This window comes from Macaca fascicularis, chromosome 15 (genome assembly GCF_037993035.2).
Source record: "Macaca fascicularis isolate 582-1 chromosome 15, T2T-MFA8v1.1".
Lineage (NCBI taxonomy): Eukaryota > Metazoa > Chordata > Mammalia > Primates > Cercopithecidae > Macaca > Macaca fascicularis.
Window position 1 is genome coordinate 79,635,525 of NC_088389.1, and position 17,725 is coordinate 79,653,249.

General features: G+C 44.1%; 3 protein-coding genes across 25 annotated transcripts in view; 2 read left to right on the forward strand and 1 right to left on the reverse strand.

Annotated features, from left to right (window-relative positions):
- The window catches only part of DENND4C (DENN domain containing 4C), a 147,853-nt gene extending 132,555 nt beyond the window's left edge, over window positions 1-15,298 (reverse strand). For all 14 annotated transcript variants that reach the window (XR_012424671.1, XM_074017390.1, XM_065530479.2 and 11 more), the window contains exon 1: window positions 15,158-15,298. The gene's annotated coding sequence lies outside the window, so the exon portion shown is untranslated. The remainder of the gene's footprint in view (window positions 1-15,157) is intronic.
- Window positions 1-17,725, forward strand: part of RPS6 (ribosomal protein S6) — a 183,954-nt gene that overhangs the window by 138,699 nt on the left and 27,530 nt on the right. The window lies entirely within an intron of this gene.
- Window positions 15,618-17,725, forward strand: part of LOC102124370 (perilipin-2) — a 119,328-nt gene continuing 117,220 nt past the window's right edge. For 6 of the 10 annotated variants that reach the window (XM_074017396.1, XM_074017401.1, XM_074017403.1 and 3 more), the window contains exon 1: window positions 15,618-16,070. The gene's annotated coding sequence lies outside the window, so the exon portion shown is untranslated. Of the gene's footprint in view, window positions 16,419-17,725 lie in introns of all 10 variants that reach the window. The other 4 variants (XM_074017413.1, XM_074017402.1, XM_074017395.1 and 1 more) reach the window with 1 other exon arrangement.

Consider the following 17,725-nt stretch of genomic DNA (forward strand, 5'->3'; position numbering starts at 1 on the left):
AAAAGACCAGCCCGGACAACACAGTAAGACCCTAACTATACAAAAAAAAAATTTTTTTTAATTACCCAGATGTGGTGGTGTAAATCCACAGTCCCAGCTACTCAGGAGGCTAAGGCAGGAAGATCACTGAGCCTGGAAGGTCGAGGCTGCAGTGAGCCACAACTGTGCCACTGTACTCCAGTTTGGGTGACAGAGCCAGACCTCGTCTCAAAAACAAACAAAAAAATCTGTATGTAAATGTTCATAGCAGCACTATTCAGAATAGCCAAAAGGTAGAAACAATGTAAATGTCCATCAAATCAAGACAGACAAAATGTGGTGTTTCTATAGAATATAGTATTATTCAGCCATAAAAAGGAATGAAGTACTACTGAACCTAGAAAGCATTATGTTAAGTGAAAGAAGCTGAACCCAAAAGGTCACACATTGCATAAGTGCACTTATAGGAATATCCAGAATAGGCAAATCCATAGAGAAAACAGATTACTGGGTGGCAGGCACTAAGAGACTGGGAATGGGGAGAGACTGCTTAAAGGGTACAGGGTTTCCTTTTAAGATGATGAAAATGTTTGGGAACATTTAGTCTGTGGTAATACTTGCATGACACTGTGAATGTACTCAACACCACTGAATTACATATTTTAAGTGGTTAAAATGGCAAATTTCATGTTATGTGAATTTTGCCAGAAATTTTTAAAAAAGGAATGAAGGAGTGATACATACTACAACATGGGTGAACCTGAAAAACACTATCCCAAATGAAAGAAGCCAGTTACAAAAGATCACATATTGTATGACTTCATTTCTATGAAATGTCCAAAATAGGCAAATATACAAAGACAGAAAATAAATTAGTGGTTGCTTAGGGCTAGGGATCCAGGAGAGAAGGATTGGAGAGTGATTGCTAATGTATACAAGGGTTCTTTCTGGGGTGATTGAAATGCTTTAAAATTAGATTATGCGAAAGATTGCAAAACTGTAAATATACTGGAAAACATCGAGATACCCCCTTTAAATAGGTGAATTTTACGGTGTGTAAATTATATCTCAATAAAGCTAATTTTAAAAAGGAAAAACTTAGGCCAGGCAAGGTGGCTCACGCCTGTAATCTCAACACTTTGGGAGGCTGAGGCGAGTGGATCATGACGTCAGGAGATCGAGACCAGCCTGGCCAATATGGTGAAACCCCGTCTCTACTAAAAATACAAAAATTAGCCAGGCGTGGTGGCATGCGCCTGTAGTCCCAGCTACTCAGAAGGCTGAGGCAGGAGAATCGCTTGAACCCAGGAGGCAGAGGTTGCAGTGAGCCGAGATCTCACCATTGCACTCCAGCCTGGTTGACAAATCGAGACTCCATCTCAGAAAGAAAGGAAAGAAAGGAAAGAAAGGAAAGAAAGGAAAGAAAGGAAAGAAGGAAGGAAGGAAGGAAGGAAGGAAGGAAGGAAGGAAGGAAGGAAGGAAGGAAGGAAGGAAGGAAGGAAGGAAGGAAGGAAGGAAGAACAATGAGATACCAATACACACCTATTAGAATAGCTACAATCAAATAAACTGACAATACCAAATAGGAATGAAAATGCGAACAACAGGAACTCTTAACATTCACTGCTGATGGAAATACAAAATAAAACAGCCCTTTTGGAAGGCAGTTTGCCAGTTTCTTACAAAGCTAAATACAGGCCTACCATATGATCTAGCAATCACATTCCTGAAGTATTTGATTATCCAAATTGATTTAAAAACTTATAGTCACACAAAACCTACACACAATGATCATAAGCAGCTTTATTCGTAATCACCAAAACCTGGAACCAAGGATGTCCTCTGATAGGTGAACAGATAAACAAACTGTAATATATCCATACAATGGATTATTTAGCAATAAAAATAAATGAGCTAGCCAATCACAAAATGATGTAAAGGACCCTTAAATGTATATTGCTAAGTGAAAAAAGCTAGTCCGGAAAGGCTACATACTAGATGATTTCAATTATAAGACATTCCAGAAAAGGTAAAACTATAGAAATAGTTAAAAAACGGTGGTTGCCAAGGGCTTGCGGAAAGGCAGAGAGGGCTGAAGAGCTGAAGTAGAATAATCTCATGGAGGTGAAACTATTTGGCACAATACTTTAATGGTGGATACCTGTTGCCCAGGCTGGTCTCAAACTCCTGGGCTCAAGTGATCCACCCATATCAGATTCCCAAAGCAGTGGGATTACAAGCGTGAGGCACCACACCCAACCTATGTCATACTTTTAAATATCATTTTAGAGTATACTCCTTCTACTTACTTTTTTTTTTTTTTTTTAGATGGGGACTTACTGTGTTGCCCAGGCTGGTCCCAATCTCCTGAGCTCAAGCCATCTTCCCACCTCAGCCTCCCAATGTGCTGGGATTACAGGCGAGAGTCACCATTCTACTTATGTTTTTTAAAAGCTACCTAAAAACAGCCTCAGGCAGGTTCCTTCAGGAGGTAGTCCAGACCGATCCACGTGAATATTGCCCCTGAAGACCTTCCAGTAGGACAAGATATGAAGGTGGAAGACATTGATATTGACAATCCTGACCTTGTGTGGGCCCTAGGCTAATGTGTGTGCTTATGTCTTCATTTCCAACAAAAAAGTTTAAAAAGTAAAAAAAAAAAAAAGAAAAACGAAAAAAAAGGCCAGATGCAGTAGCATGCACCTCCAGAGGTTGAGGCCAGAGAATCATTTGAACCCAGGAGTTGGAGGTCAGCCTAAGCAACATAGCGAGACTCTATCTCTAAAAAAAATTTCATTTTTTAAAAAAAGGTTAAAAAAATTAAAAATTTGGCCGGGCGCGGTGGCTCACGCCTGTAATCCCAGCACTTTGGGAGGCCGAGACGGGCGGATCACGAGGTCAGGAGATCGAGACCATCCTGGCTAACACGGTGAAACCCCGTCTCTACTAAAAAATACAAAAAACTAGCCGGGCGAGGTGGCGGGCGCCTGTAGTCCCAGCTACTCCAGAGGCTGAGGCAGGAGAATGGCGTGAACCCGGGAGGCGGAGCTTGCAGTGAGCCGAGATCCGGCCACGGCACTCCAGCCTGGGTGACAGAGCGAGACTCTGTCTCAAAAAAAAAAAAAAAAATTAAAAATTTTTAAATAGAAAAAACTTACAGAATAAGAATTTAAAGAAAAATACTTTTGTACAGCTGTATAATGTGTTTGTATTTAAGTGTTGTTACAAGAGTCAAAAAATAAACATTTTAAAGTTTATAAACTCAAAAAGTTACAATAAGCTAAAGTTAATTTACTATTGATCAAAGAAAAAATTTGATGAATTTAGTGTAGACTAGCTGTACATTGTTCATAAAGTGTACAGTAAGGTACAGTAATATCCTAGGCCTTCACATTCATTCACCACCCCTCATTCACTGATTCACTCAGAGCAACTTCCACTCCTGCAAGGTCCTCTCATGGTAAGTGCCCTATTATAGGTGCACCATGTTTACCTTTCATATCTGTTCTGTTCTCTGTTCCGTTCTGTTCTGGGTTCTGTTGTGTTCCGTTCTGTTTTAAGACAAAGTCTCACTCTGTCACCTAGGTTGGAGTGCAGTGGCGTGATCTCGGCTCACTGCAACCTCTACCTCCTGGGTTCAATTCTCCTACTTCAGCCTCTCAAATAGTTGGGATTACAGTCATCTGCCACCATACCAGGCTAATTTTTGTATTTTTAGTAGAGACACAGTTTCACCATGTTGGCCAGGTTGGCCTCAAACTCCTGACCTAAAGTGATCTGCCTGCCTCAGCCTCTCAAAGTGTTGGGATTACAGGTGTGAGCAACTATGCCCGGCCCTTTTTTTTTTTTTTTGACAAAATCTCATTCTGTTGCCCAAGCTGGAGTGCAGTCGCATGATCTCGGCTCACTGCAAGCTCCGTGTCCGAGGTTCAAGCGATTCTCCTGCCTCAGCCTCCTGAGGAGCTGGGACTACAGGCACCCACCACTATGCTGGGCTAATTTTTGTATTTTTAGTAGAGATGGGGTTTCACTATGTTGGCCAGGCTAGTCTCAAACTCCTGACCTCGTGATCCACCAACCTCAGGCTCCCAAAGTGCTGGGATTACAGGCGTGAGCCACGGTGCCTGGTGCCCGGCCCTTTTACACTATATTTTTATTGTACCTTTTCTATGTTTAGATACACAAATATTCACCATTGTGTTATAACTGCCTAGAGTATTCAGTACAGTAATATGTTGTACAGGTTTGTAGCCTAGGAGCAATAGGCTATAGGCTATAGCCTACATGTGTAGCACGCTACACCATCTAGGATCATGTAAGTACACTATATGATGCTCGCACAATAAAGAAATTGCCCAATGATGCATTCCTCAGAATGTATCCCCCTAGTTAAATTACTTATGACTGTGTACATCTAACGAGAGCATCAAAGTGCATGCAGCAAAAATTGACATAACTGAAAGGAGAAATACAGATCCACAATCATAGGGAGTTCAACACTCCTCATTGATGCAATAATTCACAGAAAAGTAAACAGAACATTATTAAGAATATGTAAGATATGAAGAACATTATTAACCAACTTGACATAATTGTTATTTTTAGAACACTGCACCCAACAACAGCAAGATAAACCATCTTTGCAAGCACACATAGAACATTCACCAAGATAAACCATATGCTGGACCATAAAACAAGCCTGGAAATACTTTAAAGAATATAAGTTGGCCAGGCACGGTGGTTCACGCCTGTAATCCCAGCACTTTGGGAGGCCAAGGCGGGCGTAACACCTGAGGTCAAGAGTTCAAGACTAGCCTGGCCAACATGGTGAAACAAAAATTAGCCAGGCATGGTGGCGTGCGCTTGTAATCCCAGCTACTTGGGAGGCTGAGACAGGAGAATTGCTTGAACCTCGGAGGTGGAGGTTGCAGTGAGTAATTTTTGTATTTTTAGTAGAGATGGGGAGTGTCACTGCACTCTAGCCTGGGTGACAGAGCAAGACTCCATCTCAAAATAAATAATAATAATAGAAAGTATGCAGCATGTTCTCTGACTACAATGGAATTAAACTCAAAATCATTAATATAAAGATACTATATAAAATTCTCCAGTATTTAGAAAATAAGTCTCCTAAATAACCCCTGATCAAAAAAGAAACTGCAAAAGAAATTAGCCAATATTTTGAACTGAACGAAAATAAGAAATCCATTTATGATATGTGGCTAAACAGTATTTAGAAGGAAATTCACAGCTTTAAGCACTTGTATGAGAAAAGAAGAAAGTTCTAAAATCAATGACATAAATGTCCACCTCAAGATGCTCAGGGAAAAAAGCAGACTAAACCAAGAGGAAGTAGAAGAAAAAAATAATAAAATGCAGAAATTGATAAAATTTAAAATAAGAAATAACAATAGGCCGGGCGTGGTGGCTCAAGCCTGTAATCCCAGCACTTTGGGAGGCTGAGACAGGCGGATCACGAGGTCAGGAGATCGAGACCATCCTGGCTAACACGGTGAAACCCTGTCTCTACTAAAAAATACAAAAAGCTAGCCGGGCGAGGTGGCGGGCGCCTGTAGTCCCAGCAACTCGGGAGGCTGAGGAAGGAGAATGGCATAAACCCGGGAGGCAGAGCTTGCAGTGAGCTGAGATCCGGCAACTGCACTCCAGCCTGGGCGACAGAGCGAGACTCCATCTCAAAAAAAAAAAAAAAAGAAATAGCAATACATATCAGTATGTCTAGATTAAGGAAAAAGCAAGAAGCTGGAATAACCAATATGAGCAATAATAGAAGGCATATTGCTACAGATCCTCTAGACATTAAAAAAAGAACAAATGACTATTACAGGCTAGGCAATGTGGCTCACGCCTGCAATCCCAACACTTTGGGAGGCCAAGGCGGGTGGATCACCTGAGGTCAAGAGTTCGAGACCAGCCTGACCAACATAGTGAAACCCCATCTCTACTAAAAATATAAAATTAGATGGGCATGGTCGCACATGCCTATAATCCCAGCTACTTAGGAGGCTGAGGCAGGAGAATCACTTGAACCCGGGGTCCAGAGGTTGCAGTGAGCCAAGATCACGTCATTGCACTCCAGCCTAAGCAACAACAGCGAAATTGTCTCCAAAAAAAAAAGAGAAAGAGAAAACCTAACTAGTTCCTATATAGCAACCACTAGAAATAAGAAGAGGCTGGGCGCGGTGGCTCAAGCCTATAATCTCAGCACTCTGGGAGGCCAAGGCGGGCAGATCACCTGAGATCGGGAGTTCAAGACCAGCCTGACCAAAATGGAGAAACACTGTCTCTACTAAAAATACAAAACTAGCCGGGCATGGTGGTGAATGCCTGTAATCCCAGCTACTTGGGAGGCTGAGGCAGGAGAATCGCTTGAATCCAGGAGGCACAGGTTGCGGTGAGCTAAGATCACGCCATTGCACTCCAAAGAGTGACACTCTATCTCAAAAAAAAAAAAAAAGAAAGAAGTAGAGGAAGAGTCAAGGAGGGGTCTTCCCTAGAGCCTACACTGGGAGCACAGCTCTCCCAACACTATAACCTCATATTTCTACTTTCCAGAACTGTCAGAAAATAAATTTATGCTGTTAGAAACCACCCACTTTGCAGTAATTTACTATGGCAGCCCTAGGAAATTACTATACATATTGAAGAATATTTTGGATGTAGTAAAATTAAAAATACATTAAATTTAATTTCTCTTATTGCTACTTTTTTAGTGTGGGGGTACTATAAAATTTAAATTACATACTTGGTTTATATTTCTAGTGGACAGCATTAATCTAGCCAGAGGCAACAGGTAGGAAAAAAATGGTATACAGATTGGAAATAAGTAAGTACAACTGGCTTTCTCTGCAGAAATGATTGTGTATAAAGAAAATCCTGGTCGAGCGCGGTGGCTCAAGCCTGTAATCCCAGCACTTTGGGAGGCAGAGACGGGCGGATCATGAGGTCAGGAGATCGAGACCTTCCTGGCTAACACGGTGAAACCCCGTCTCTACTAAAAAATACAAAAAAACTAGCCGGGGGAGGTGGCTGGCGCCTGTAGTCCTAGCTCCTCCAGAGGCTGAGGCAGGAGAATGGCGTAAACACGGGAGGCGGAGCTTGCAGTGAGCTGAGATCCGGCCACTGCACTCCAGCCTGGGCAACACAGCGAGACTCCGCCTCAAAAAAAAAAAGAAAAGAAAAGAAAATCCTGCTAGGTGCGGTGGCTCACGCCTGCAATTCCAACACTTTGGGAGGTCGAGGCGGGCGGATCACGATGTGAGGAGATCGAGACCACCCTGGCTAACAAGGTGAAACCCTGTCTCTACTAAAAACATACACACACAAAAATTAGCCCGGTGTGGTGGCACAAGGCTGTGGTCCCAGCTACTTGGGAGGCTGAGGCAGGAGAATTGCTTGAACCTGGGAGGCAGAGGTTGCAGTGAGCCGCGATCAAACCACTGAACTCCAGTCTGGGTGACAGAGTGAGACTCTGCCTCAAAAACAAAACAACAACAACAAAATCCTAAGAAACCTAAAAGTTGTTGGCTCACTCCTGTAATCCCAGCACTCTGGGAGGTCAAGGCAGGCGGATCACCTGAGGTCAGGAGTGCAAGACCAGCCTGGCCATGGCGAAACCCCATCTCAGCTGGGCGCGGTGGCTCACGCCTGTAATCCCAGCACTTTGGGAGGCCGAGGCAGGCGGATCACAAGGTCAGGAGATAGAGACCACGGTGAAACCCCGTCTCTACGAAAAATACAAAAAATGAGCCGGGCGCAGTGGCGGGCGCCTGTAGTCCCAGCTACTCGGGAGGCTGGGGCAGGAGAATGGCGTGAACCCAGGAGGCGGAGCTTGCAGTGAGCCAGGATCGCGCCACTGCACTCCAGCTTGGACGACAGAGGAAGACTCCGTCTCAAAAAAAAAAAAAAAAAAAGAAACCCCATCTCTACTAAAAATACAAAAAATTAGCTGGGTGTGGTGGTGCGCACCTGTAATCCCAGCTACTCAGGAAGCTGAGGCAGGAGAGGAGACTCCCTTGAACCCGGGAGGCAGAGGCTGCAGTGAGCCGAGATCGTGCCATTGCACTCCAGCATGGGCAACAAGAGCAAAACTCCGTCTCAAAAAAAAACCTGTCACAACTAAAAAGTGAATTTAATGATATAACAATAAAAAGTAAATATACAAAAGATTCAGTTGTATTCCTACATACTATCAACAAACTGGGAAAAGAAACCTAAAAATACAATATGACTAGCAAGAGACAACACAAAAAATTAAAATAAAGTGCTTAGGGATAAATTGAACAAAGTATCTACAAGACTTGTAAAATGGAAATTACAAAAACAGTGCTGGGGCTGGACGCGGTGGCTCTAGCCTAAAATCACAGCACACTAGAAAGCCGAAGTGGGTGGATCACCTGAGGTCAGGAGTTCAAGACCAGCCTGGCCAACCTCTGGCCCCATCTCTACTAAAAATACAAAAATTAGCCAGGTGTGGTAGCTGGTTCCTGTAATCCCAGCTACTTGGGAGGCTGAGGCAGGAGAATCGCTTGAACCCCGGGGGGCAGAGTTTCCAGTGAGCCAAGATCGCACCATTGCACTCCAGCCTAGGTGACAAAGGCAAAACTCCATCTCAAATTAAAAAAAAGAAAATTTAAAAAGAAAAAAAAGAAATAAAGTAATAAATAGCATTGGTATAAGAATAGACATACAGGCCGGGCGCGGTGGCTCAAGCCTGTAATCCCAGCACTTTGGGAGGCCGAGGCGGGTGGATCACGAGGTCAGGAGATCGAGACTATCCTGGCTAACATGGTGAAACCCCGTCTCTACTAAAAATACAAAAAAAAAAAACTAGCCGGGCGTGGTGGCGGGCGCCTGTAGTCTCAGCTACTTGGGAGGCTGAGGCGGGAGAATGGCGTGAACCCGGGAGGCGGAGCTTGCAGTGAGCCGAGATCACGCCACTGCACTCCAGCCTGGGAGACACAGCGAGACTCCGTCTCAAAAAAAAAAAAAAAAAGAATAGACATACAGACCAATTAGACAGAAGAAACCAGAAATAGACCCAAACTTACAAAACACAAAAAAGTTGGAAGCCGAGGTGGATGGATCACCTAAGGTCAGGAGTTCGAGACCAGCTGGCCAACATGGTGATACCCCATCTCTACTAAAAATACAAAAATTAGCTGGGCATGGTGGTGGATGCCTGTAATCCTAGCTACTCAGTAAGCTGAGGCAGGAGAATCACTTGAGCATGGGAGATTGAGGTTGCAGTGAGCCAAGATAGCACCACTGGACTCCAGCCTGGGAGACAAAAGCAAAACTCCGTCTCAAACAAAAATAGTCAAATTGCCTATAATTGCCCAATTAATATGAGGAACAAATGTGAAAAAGGAAGAAAAAGAAAGAAATTCTACAGATTAAAACAGCAAGATGCTGGAATAGGACCAGAAATGATCTTTTAGAAAAAGTAGCATGCAAATGGAATAGTATATATGCAAAGGCTCTGAGGGAAAAAACTTGAAAGTAGACTGGTGTGGCAGGTACACATGGGGAAGAAGGTAAGGCTAAAGTGACATGGCCTGTGGGCCATAGGAAATGTTTGTATTATGTAACAGTTCTCAAGTCTATCCATTTTTTTCTATCCCTACCACCGCTGTTCTCAATTCACGTCTAGGTGCCTTCAAGATGTTCTGATCATGAACCTGCAGCCTCACTCAAACTGTTCTCCCAACCCCTCCTTCATAACGGAGCCAAAATATTTAACAGCTTAAATCTTCCAATGTTTCCCTGTTCTCTACAATATAGAGTCTCAATTTCTCACTTGACTGTAAGACCTTTCATGACATAGCCTCTCTTTACTCTCCAGCTTAGCACCCACTCCCTCTAAATTACTTGCATTTTAATAAACTTCATCACATTTTTTTCATTCCTTTATGCCTTTTTACAGCCATTTGTAAGTTTTTAATCAGATGTCTTATTCTATGCAAACCTTCTCTAATCCATACTACACAAGTGTTTCCCTCTGCTCCTGCAGCATATTTTGCTCTATTCTGTATTTGCTGTGCTATAGTTAGGGTGCTTATTTACAGGACTGTTTAACTATTAGACCTTACTAGTCACCTTTTTATATCATTCGTCTTATTATTTCTAGCAGATAGAAAAGTACCTCTTTAATAGATCCTCCTTTCCGTAATTTAAAAAAAGATTTATAACATTTATGCTTTCAGGATCCAAGAATCCCTAAATTAAGAGATAATTGAACTGTACATACACACAGTAAAAAACTAGATTATCAGATAAGAATATCTCCTGGCTAAAAAAATGAAAAAAAAAAATAAAAACATATCAAAGAAAAAACTCGATTCAAGGACAGCCTTTAAATATTACAAAAACAAATTAATATATCACAAAAATATAAGATGACTCTTCTGTAAACCAACAGACCATAAATCTGGATTTGTAGATAATTAGGTTTGATTGAAACAAAGAACACTTAAAAACATTTAGGCCCCACAATATTACTGAAGTATAGGAATTACACTACTTATATCATAAAAGTTAATGTACACAAACTAGTAGCAAGTCATTAACAGAATTATGAATTTATATTTTGATTTTCTCTCAACGAATTCAAGTCATACATGCACATCTACAGTCTTTCGCCTTGTTTCAATTCAGTTCTCAATTAAATACTATATTGTAGCAGCCCTAATGATCCACCACAAAGAAAGTAATTCAAAAAAAGGTGACTTTCGGCCAGGTGTGGTGGCTCACGCCTGTAATCCCAGCACTTTGGGAGGCCGAGGCAGATGGATCACCTGAGGTCAGGAGTTCAAGACCAGCCTGGCCAACACGGCAAAATCCCGTCTCTACTAAAAATACAAAAATTAGTTGGGTGTGGTGACAGGCATCTGTAATCCCAGCTACTCAGGACCCTGACGCAAGGAGAATCTCTTGATTCAGGACCCGGGAGGCGGAGGCTGCAGTGAGCCGAGATCATGCCATTGCACTCCAGCCTGGGTGACAAGAGCAAGACTCCACCTCATAAAAAAAAAGGAAAAAAAAGAAAAGAAAGTTGACTTTCCCAAAATTTCAAAAAGTAATTTGGTATAGACCTATGGACCATCATATTAGCAAAACAATTTCATTATAGCATTATTTTAAGAGTGAAAATGTATGGGCCAGGCACAGTGGCTCATGCTTGTAATCCTAGCACTTTGTGAGGCTGAGGCCAGTGAAGTGCTTGAGCTTAGGAGTTCAAGAACACCCTGGGCAATATGGCAAAACCCTGTCTCTACAAAAAATACAAAAAGTTAGCCAAGTGTGGTGATGCACGCACGTGCGCGCGCACCTGTAGCCCCAGCTATTAGGGGGGCTAGGGCAGGAGGATCACTTGAACCCAGGAGGTAGAGGCTGCTGTGAGCTGAGATGCACTGCACTCTAGCCCGGGTGACAAAGTGAGATCCTGTCAAAAAAAAACAGCCGGGTGTGGTGGTTCATGCCTGTAATCCCAGCACTTTGGGAGGCTGAGGCGGGTGGATCACGAGGTCAGGAGATCGAGACCACCATGGCTAACACGGTGAAACCCCGTCTCTACTAAAAATAAAAAAAAATTAGCCAGGCATGGTAGCACGTGCCTGTAGTCCCAGCTACTCAGGAGGGCAAGACAGCAGAATCGCTTGAACCTGGGAGGTGGAGGTTGCAGTGAGCCAAGATAGCGCCACTGCACTCCAGCTTGGGTGACAGAGCGAGACTCCATCTCAAAAAAATAATAATAGTAATAATAATCCGAGTAAAAAAGTGGAATTACTAAAATGTTAAGATATGGAAATGGTTAAATAAACTAAGGCAGTAAATAAAACTTTGGACTATTAAAAGCCATAAAATACAGTAATATACAGCAACAGGGAAAGCATGTTAAATTTAAAGACAATTATATCAACATTAATCACAGAATTATACACAAGCACAGGTAGGATTAGAATATTACATTACTACTATATTATAGAAGAATAACAGGACTAGAGTACAGAAAAATATAAGTGTTAGGTGACAGTAATTTAAATTTTTTCTTTTGAATTTCTTTTAATCATGTTACATTTTTTCCAATAAAAAGTTTTCAAAGGCTGGGCATGGTGGCTCACGCCTATAATCCCAGCACTTTCGGAGGCCTAGGTGGGTGGATCACCTGACATCAGGCGTTCGAGACCAGCCTGGCCAACATAGTGAAACCCCTTCTCTACTAAAATTTCAAAAACTAGCCAGCCGTGGTGGCAGGCGCCTGTAATCCCAGCTATTCGGGAGGCTGAGGCAGGAGAATCGCTTGAATCTGTGAGGCAGAGGCAGGAGAATCACTTGAATCTGGGAGGCAGAGGTTGCAATGAGCCGAGATCGCACCACTGCACCCCAGCTTGGGTGAGGAAGCGAGACATCGCAAAAAAAAAAAAAAAAAAAAAAAAAACAGTTTCAAATACCGTATTAAGCTCTATTACATCCACATACTTATATAGGTAGAAAATGTTTTAAAGCTTTAAACTTCTTCCTGCAAAATACTAAGTTTTAAATTTCAAATAATAAAACTGCCTAATTTTGGAATATCCTACAATCTGATGCTAAAGACCTATTGTTTTACACCAGCTGTACTATGCAAAATCCTTTCCCCAAATTTTAGCTGTTAAAAAGGAATTTCCCATTCCAACAAGGCATCCCTTTACTACGTCTGTCAAACTGACAACCTGTGGCACCAGTATAAACAAAATTAACATTTTAAATCAGTTATTATGAAAACTTATTTGCCCTTGCTATTCAACAAACATATTATATTGGAAATTCAAATTACGACAGAAATTCGTTTTGCAAATCAAAAGAACAAATGAAACAACCTGCCACTGACTCAGCAACTTTCTTTTTTATTTTATAACCTGTACTTAAGGTGCAAGCATATGACTGAAACCTAGCTTTCATTTTTTTTCCTTTTTTTTAGCCAGGAAGCCTCCAGAACCAGAATAGGCTCTGAGAGATTCCCCTAGCTTTCAAACTGAGCAGCAAAGCCCATGCAAAATCAGTATTTGTTTTGGCAGGAAACTGCAATGAAAATATGAGATGTTTTGGTCTTAACTGGCAGATACACAAAGAGCAAAGAAAGGTGCCTTATTGAGTTATTATTTATAATGTAAAATCCTTTGTGTATAGCTACAAATTCGCTTTTATTGCAGATACTTAGTATGTTTCTTTATAGAAAGCACCTCAACCAAATATCTCCCAAATTTGGCACCAGGAACTGTTACAGCCTACACATCACTACAGTTCCTTGTAATTTAAAACATCTGCGTTTTAAGAATAGTCTCCACACTCCAACTATGTTGCCAATTTCCTCAGCTAAAAGCTTAAGTTTACACTACAAAATACTGTATTTACTCTCGACAATAGAATGCACTCATTTACGAAGCATACAGGAGTAAATTACTCCAATATGCAACTTCAAAATTTCTCCAATATACAAGGACAACATTTCTAACATTATAGCTTTCCTATTATCCAAATCAGTAAGTCTAAATAGTAGTACTGTACCCTGAACGAGGTACTACTGGCCAAAGTCAAGTCGCATATGATCAATTCACTAAAACAGGTCATACGAAAGATCAGACCCCTAATCTCAATAAACTATTTTGCAAAATGGTCAACGGAGATAATAAAACGGAGGAAAGTGTGGATTGAGCGGCAGAAAACCCTTTGCCATTACTGGAGGAAAAAAAAAATCACAGCAAGCCTATAAGAGAGGCAGATCATGTTCATGAATACAAATCTAAGTTCACTGCCGACTTTCCAGTCTCATAGCAAGAAGGCAGATACCAACTCTTTAACAGTAATACAAAGGACAGGACAAAATATAGTTTCTTTTTTTCGTGTTATATCCAAGAATAAGGATAAAGGATACCTTTAATGTTCAGAGATGAAAATTTCCTTTTGCAACTAATATTGCTCTTATCGCGTGTACACAGAAAAATCATACAATGCTCTGCATTTCTGATAGAGTAATACACACGATCACATCAAATCAAGTATTTATCCAGAACTCAGTGCCTTAGCACTAACGTTCTCCCCTCTCATTATACCCAGACCGGAAGGGAAAACCTATTCCTACGTAAATTAGGGCCTGGGAAGAATGCCTCAACACGGGTTTGCACACAATTAAGCAGGCTCAGTGGGTGAATTTCTCAGGTTACAACGCTTGACAGTATCTCGGAGGCACAGAGACAGCTGAGGGGTCACTACTGGAAATGACACTTTCCCTCACATTTGCACAATAACTGCGGTAACTACCCTAAATTTTCCAGTGTGACAAACATACATAAGGGGAGAAGGGGGTACTATTTAAAAACTGGGTCATTCCTTTTTAGTGCAGATACAAGACGGTCTTCGAGAGGGAAAAGGTCTATCAAGCAGAAAAGGGGAGGAAAAACAAAAACAAAAAAAAAAACGACAGCATTCTTAAAACAGAAAAAGTTACAGCTCTTTACAGAAGTCAGCCCTAGGACTTCATTCCTTGGTTTTGTGTTTAGTCACTCCAGAGTTAAAAGGACCCTGCCTTCCTAAAAAGTCATCCCCGACAAAGAAGCCCTGAGGATCGGCGTAAGACAGAGGAGGAAATGTCCTCAATTCACCAGCGACACCTGCCCAGGTCCCCCTCCTCCCCGTTGTCCCCGACATTTCTCAGTCCCCCGACCCCCCTCGAGACGGCCCGCCACCCCGGGCTCTAGCTCTACGTGCTCTCGGCCTCGACCCCCTCTGGGAACCCCCGATCCTGCTCCCTCCGCACCCCTGCCCCCACCCAGGCGGCCGTCGCCCCTGCGGTCCCCCGGGCCCAGACTCCTCGCGCTTGTAAGCAAACGATTCTCAGGGGCCCGGGCGGCGGCGCGGGGAGGCTCTCCAGGGGCAGCCTTTCCCCGACCACATCCCGCAGGCTCCGGGGACTCCCCGCCCCCGGAAACCGCGGAGAAACTAGGCCAGGAACGCCAGCCGCGGCCACTCTCCGCCTCCTCGGCGACCCCCCGCAGGCCGGCCACTTGGAATTCTGCCTTCTCGGCTCTACCTGTCCGGCGCCCTCCCAGCCTTGGAGCGCAGGCCCCGCGAGGGCACAGCTCAGGCTTCCTCCGCCAAAGGCCCCGCGCCGCAGCCTCACCTGCTGCCTGGTCCTCTGTCAGCGCCACCGCGACACGGTTTCTTCCTGGGGCATGAAAGCACCGGTTCCGCGGCCTGGGCGCGCTCGGCAGGGCAGGGCGGGGTACTAGCTCCAGCGGCCGCCGCCACCTCAGTCCGCTCTGCGCCTGCGCCGCCTCGCGGGCAGGGTCTCGGAGGGGCGCCGCCTACAGCCAGGAGCAATGGCCGGAGCGCGGGCCCGCGCGGGTGCCTCCGCGCTGTGAGCCGTCTAACAGTGCGGGCGGCGGGTCGCCTAGGAACTGCCCGCGGCGCCTCCGTCCCAAGACTTGACCGCCATGTTTCTGTTCCCTTTTTCTCCCCCGCCTTCCGCCCCTTTCCACAGAACAGCACTTTCCTTTCCTCCTCCCTCTCCCTTTCCTCCTGCGGGGGCGGGTGGAAAAGGGCGGTGGGGGGGAGAAGGCGTGGAGAGGAGGGGGCGGGGCGGCGCTCAGGCCCCGCCCCCGGGGTCCGAGGCCCCGCGGCCACCGCTCCCCTCCCCCGACCCCTGCGCGACCCCGGCTGGGCGCGGGGTCTGAGTCCTGTGGGCCTCCGAGTCCCTCCTCCGCGTTCGCGCGGCCGACCCTGCACAAACAGAGCTGGGGAGAAAGCGCTCTGGAGGTCGCTGTGCACCCCTTCCTGCGGGGCTCAGCCTCGGCGTGTAATATGGGTTTATTGCCTTGGCCTCAGGCAGGTGGCGGCTTCTTCTCTCCGAGTTTTCAAAGACAGGGAAAGTGATGTCGAGTGGCTGAAGGTTACTGAGGACAGTGCCGGGAGATACGTGAAGATTCCTTCCCTGGGTGGGAGCTGGAATTCCCACGCATGAGTAGGGGGCTCTGGGACCCCAGAGAGACCGGCGCGCTGGCGCTTCCCGAAACCCTTTGGCTCCAGCGCACCATGTGAGTCCCTGGCCGCATTCGGTGTCGCTACTTCGGCCCAGATTTGGGGATGGGAATTCCTAATGGAGTAATCGCTTATTTACATAGTACCCTCACGCCTCCTAAGAGTAGCCTCATTATTGACACAGACGCCTGCAGAGTCGTTTCGCTATAATGCAAATTTTGCAAGATATTTTTGAACAACGTTTTTGAGTTATAGTAAATGAAAAAGAATAATCAGTAATTATTTAGGAAGAAGGAAATGGTTTGAAGTAGAACTTTTTTACCTCTGGGGGGGGAAAAAAAGGCGAATGACTTCAGATTCCATGGCAGGTCAAAATCAGAACTGGTAAGATTTCTGCACATCTGGTGAGTATCCACATACATAATGATTATTTTCCTGAGAATTACACTCTCCTTATTTCATCTGTATTTTTGCATAAAAATGTGAAATTAGACCTAGGTCATAAATGTACTGCTGTCCATTTATTTCTGAAGTTTATTGCATATCATGAATAATTTGAGTTTTATATTCAATAGCAGAAACTATTTTTCTAACCACATAAGCAGTCAGAATTGATTTCAGAAGAAATGCGCAGCAATAAAAATAAGGCTTATTTAATAACAGTTTGGAGCCAATTTGGGCCCCCTGGAAACTTGACAATCCAGCTTGTGGGCCGGATGCGGTGGCTCACGCCTGTAATCTCAGCACTTTGGGAGGCTAAGGCGGGCGGATCCCCTGACGTCAAGAGTTCGAGACCAGCCGGACCAAGATTGAGAAACCCCGTCTCTACTAAAACACTGGGCGTGGTGGTGCATGCCTGTAATCCCAGCTACTCGGGAGGCCAAGGCAGGAGAATGGCTTGAACCCGGGAGGCGGAGGTTGCAGTGAGCGGAGATCGCACCATTGCACTCCAGGTTGGGCAGTAAGAGCAAAACTCTGCCTCAAAAAAAAAAAGAAAGAAAATTTAGTTTGTGTACTTCTTTTCCTTCCTTCCCCAAGTCTAAATTAATTAACAGTTTTAAAGCAATATTAAACAAGATTTCTTTTTTTATTTACATATATAGTTTTTAATTTTTCCTCATCTCAACTAGGAAAGATAAGATTTCTTCAGCCCCCCACCCCTTTTTTTGGACCCAGGGTCTCCCTCTGTCACCCAGACTGGAGTGCAGTGGCACAAACAGGGTTCACTGCAGCCTTGACTTCCAGGGCTCAAGCAGTCCTCCCACCTCAGCCTCCCAAGTAGCTGAGACTGTAGGTCCGTGCCAATCACCCACCCACACCCCACTAATTTTTTTGGGGGGTAGGGGAACATATAAAGTCTCACTATATTGCCCAGGCTAGTCTTGAACACCTGAGCTCAAGCAGTCCTCTCACCTCAGCCTCCCAAAACTCTGGGGATTACAGACATGCACTGCGCCCAACCAAGACAAGATTTCTTAATGGGTACATTTATTTCATTAACACTCAGGGATTCAGAGTTTTTTTGTTTTTGTTTGATTGTTTCTCTCTTTTTATGGCACCCACGGAAATGAAAAATGGATGAAGCCGGTATCTCTCTTCCACTTGACTTGATTTTTGTCACTTTGCAATGGAAGGCTTAGGATTTTCTTTAATTTTTCTCACTATCTTAATCGTCCTATAGATTTACCATAGATTTTTCACTGCCATTTTC